The following is a 4,547-nucleotide window of genomic DNA, read 5'->3' as shown; positions in this document are numbered from 1 at the left end:
CAACCAATGTTTGGATGTTGCTTCCACCCTAGATTATAAGTGTTGGAATAGGGAATATTATTCCAATTGAAATTACCCATGTAACACACGGATGTTAGATTTGATGGGCATTCATCAAACACATAGTCTTCACTGCAATAAACACACGATTCCTGAACTGTAGTTGGTCTCTTCATTGTTTTGATCATATTAGTTAAAGATGATAGCTGGATAGTTAATAAAGTGATTGCATCAAGTCCCATGGTACCAGCAGCTTTCTTACTCGTCCAAACTCTCATGGTAGAATATTGATAATCATTGTTGGAAATCTTTTCCAAAATCTCATATGCTTCATTATAAGATTTTTCCAACAAATTACCATTTGCGGAGGCATCAACTACCATCCACGTATACACATTCATTCCATTATAAAATATCTCCATTTGAGTCTAGTGTTGGAATCCATGCATCGGGCACTTTTGAATTAAATCCTTAAATCGATCCCAAGCTTCATATATCGTTTCATCCTCTGATTGTTGAAAAGATGTGATGTCATTTCTAAGCTTGACATTCACGTTCAGTGAATTATAACATAGCAAAAAACCTCTAGCAAAGATCATTTCATGATGTCACTGTCCCCAACGGCAAGCATTCTGTCATGCTCTTGCACGATCTCTTAAAGAATATGGAAATAGTTTAAGTTGTAGAGCGTCTTTAGGAATACCCTGTTGTTTAAACAAGTCACAAACCTCTAGAAAAGGTCTTAAATGCAGTATTGGATCTTCAGTAGGTATTCCACTAAACTGCTTTACTGTTTGCACCATCTAAAACATTACTGGTTTCAACTCAAATTACTGAGCTTGTATTTGTGGCTTGACTATCCCTGAATTCAAATCATCCAAAATTGGAAGAACATGCTCTCGGATTGGTGTGTCTTGATCATCTATCACCTGAAGAATAGGAGGATTCACATCCTAACCATTTGGATTATCATTGAGACTAGGATCATTCCCGTTCCTAGCTATTTTTCCAAGTTTTTTCCACCTTCTTCATAAAGTTCTTTAGATCTCTAGGTCAAAAGGATACTCTTTGTTAGAAGGAATGCCTCTTCTCATACACTGCTAGCAAACTTGTAAAAATTAAATTAAACTAAGTTAAATAAAACTAACAAAATTAAGTAAAATAACCAAACCAAATTACATCAAATTGCCGATCTCCAGCAACGGCGCTAAAAACTTGTCGCATGTGAATGTGATATGCGAATTGTGCAAGTATACACGTCAAATCAAGTAATAAATTGGTGAGTGAGTATCGTTTCCACGAGGATTGGATTCAGGAACAAAAGTGGTCAAGTTATTATAATAAAATGCAATTAATGTTATGGTAAAGCTATGGTAAGTATGTAGTGGTAATTAAAGGAACAATGATGTGTGTAATATGTGTAACTAATAAATAATTAGAAAAGTTATGGAAATGAAAGAGTAAAAATGCAATGGCAATCATGAGAATAACTAGGCGAATAACAAATAAATGAAAAAATAAACAACTAAGAATGCTATGGAAAATATTCTACAGCAAAGGATAAGGGATAAACGATGTTGATATGGAAGGTTAGAATTACTAAGAATCTACCCTTACTATCAAAAGTGCCTCGACAAAATCGTAATCAATCTACTACTTGGAATAGTTCTAAAGTGGTCTGTTTCTTTTGAGAGCCAAAACCTCAAGTTACCTTGCTCGTGTCTATAGGCCTTAATATGGTACCCTGCATTATTTTCTTCTGTATGATCGTTGCTCTATGTCTAGAGTATACTGCAAGTATGTATCGAGTACTTGCTTATATCATTCAATTTCGGTTCAACTAATCCAACCTTTTCAGAATTAGATTTAGTTTATGGGCATGATGAGTAGTCTTCTATGTCTAGAGATTACACGCATACAATTTAGAAATAAAAGACAATTGAATGAAACAGTAAATTGAATCAGATATAATCACGTGTCCAGTTCACACTCTAGTGGCGCGGTGTCTTGTGGTAGCTGAGAGGATTAGCCTTTGTCTTCTACTTCCCTTCATTGCTCAGCTGCTACCTTATGTTCTTGCCTAAGGATCTCTCCCTCTAGTCCATCCTTTAGGGTTTCCTCATTTTATAGCTTTTTCCCTAGGGTAAATCCAACAACCCATTTTATATTTTCCTCTTTTTCAATTATTTTTTCAACAACCCAAGATTATCTTCTCCTCTTTTTAAATTATTTTTTTAGGATAAAAACCAACATCCCAGGATTATCTTTTCCTCTTTTTAGGTGCATTTTTCCGGTACAAGTACAATTGGGCTAAAACTGGTATGCATTGAGTGTTGACTCAGTCTTTCTGGAATTGCCATGACATTCGTGCTGACAAAATGTCCAAACTTTTGTCCTGACAAGTGTTCACTCCTTTATTTCTCATTCCTCAACCTGCACTGCCAAACCACCAAACAAAACCCCACTACAAGCAATTAAAAGTAATCAATAATAATATTTAAGCACCGTCCAAGCTTCTTATGCAATGTTCTAAACATTCTAAAATAATATCCTAAAATGCAACTAAGTTCACTTAAGCACAGACAATTGACCCAGTCTAAAGGCATGAATTATAACTATTTTCAGGAGTTATCGGGCCACTACTACTAGTTTGTATCCGTAGGATAACAACTTTTTCCTTCACTCGCACACTTTTCGTTAACTCTTCCACATCCATAGTGTGATGATGAAGAGATCGAGATGAACTTTAGGAACTTAAAGAGCCTACATCAGCAAGAACAATATTAACACCTCGAGGAAATAGGGCCCTATTAGACAACCCACCTTGACCAAATATGGGCATGAGAAACTAGCATCGAGGGTGCATCTTGCATATTGAGTAGAGATAATTAATAGGCTCTTCCTTCTTACCCCAAAACACTAAAGTCAAATCATTACTAAATCTTTAGGGCCACGCATCATCAGCGAATCATGTATTCCTAGGGCTCACACCTAATTACAGATTGGTTGCCTTATAACCGTTAGGATTTTTCCCTCTAAACAAAATTGGAAGACATTTGTAATAGTTAGATGCTCTTTAACAATAATAAAGTGGCCCTTCTTCAATCTATCATATTGCGTTGCAGCGACTTGAGTGTTAATTTCCTGCTTCTAAAGGCAGGTGGATTCCTGCGGAATGGTCCACTGGGTTAGGAAGTCAAAATCGCCTTCTAGTTTCCTCCTCACCTGAATGTGCTTTTGGCGTTTCAAGTGAAGATTAGATGCCCGATTTTTTATAATGGGCTCGTGGCCTATGTGAGTACTAAAGTGAACCATCCCAACCAAGGTTCCTTGAGTAATTACCTTCAACTGGTATATGTGTTGGCAAATTCCAAAGAGAGCTGGTTCACCTTACAGACAATGTAACACTCGGATTTTTAATAACCTAGAAAATTGAAATAATTGGCGAAAAAATTTGAAATAGACTGCAAGTTGGCGGCCTCTATTGGAAGAAATGGAAAAGTTGGAATTCGAATTGGACATGGTTAAGAACCAAACCTAGTTCGATTAGGATTAAACCAACTGGTTCCTTAGTAGGAGACATAATAATTAGCTATGGATGGTTCTTCTAAGGTTGGTAATAGCATAAACAGGGCTATAAATAGTTGGGAAATGGCTTCTCAGGGATATTTTCCTTCTTGAATCTGTTTCTTCTGTTCTTTATCATCTTCGATAGCTCAAAGAAGGAATAACCATGGAAGGTTCTACATGGAGCAGACTTCATGAGGATAAAGATGGAAGAGTAAAGAAATCAACAATATGGTAAGATTCTTAGCCTCTCTCTGTTCGTAAGAATAGGTAAATAAGTTATGGACCTTCAGAACCATTTTAGCAGTACTGCATGCTTATGAAAGTTTAAATTCTTAAGATGAAGTGCAAGTTTAACCAGTAGGTTTTTGGTTGTAATGCTTAGCTAACAGTAGAATGAAAGTTGTGGCGTTCAAGAAAGCTAAGTTGTAGAGCTTCAGGTGAATTCTAAACTCCAAACCTGCTGTTATGATTTAAGTTGTCTAAGTTTGCCATGTTTGGATAAACATGAAATATTATGAGATGTGCACGCATTGCATGATTGTGGGAAAACCTCAATAGGATATATGAATTTAGAATGGTAAATGGGGAGTGACCCTATTAGATACCGCCTTGGGTGAAGTTCCGGACCTTGCAAAGGGAACATTGCAGTGTTCAAGCATTAATGTTAGGTGGTGTAAAGGAGGTAATGGGAATAGGATTCGAGAAATTTGTATTATGAAAAGGTATTTCCCGCGATGGCGATATCGACTGGTTCTTTGGGGCAACATCGTGATGACAGTATATGGTGTAAGACTATAAATGAAAGACACTATGTCAGTCTAGTATGAGGTACGTAGCGTAACAACATGGATAAAAGACGTCATAAAGGCATGGTACAAGGTATAAGGTGTAAGACCATAGATGAATGATGTTGTATGATGAGTAATAAAATGGATGATAGACTCTATGGCATCATAAGATAGTTCATTAGGATGGTG

The 4,547-nt window shown here is 36.6% G+C and overlaps 1 non-coding gene across 1 annotated transcript; it reads left to right on the top strand.

Annotated features, from left to right (window-relative positions):
- The first annotated feature begins 438 nt into the window (after positions 1-438).
- LOC121215840 (small nucleolar RNA R71) lies at positions 439-545 on the top strand. Its single transcript, XR_005911811.1, has one exon. It is a non-coding gene; the product is annotated as a small nucleolar RNA R71 (small nucleolar RNA).
- Positions 546-4,547: the final 4,002 nt, after the last annotated feature.

This window comes from Gossypium hirsutum, chromosome D03 (assembly GCF_007990345.1).
Source record: "Gossypium hirsutum isolate 1008001.06 chromosome D03, Gossypium_hirsutum_v2.1, whole genome shotgun sequence".
Taxonomy (NCBI): domain Eukaryota; kingdom Viridiplantae; phylum Streptophyta; class Magnoliopsida; order Malvales; family Malvaceae; genus Gossypium; species Gossypium hirsutum.
The sequence above is the reverse complement of the archived record's forward strand: the minus strand, read 5'-3'. Positions and strand labels throughout refer to the sequence as shown.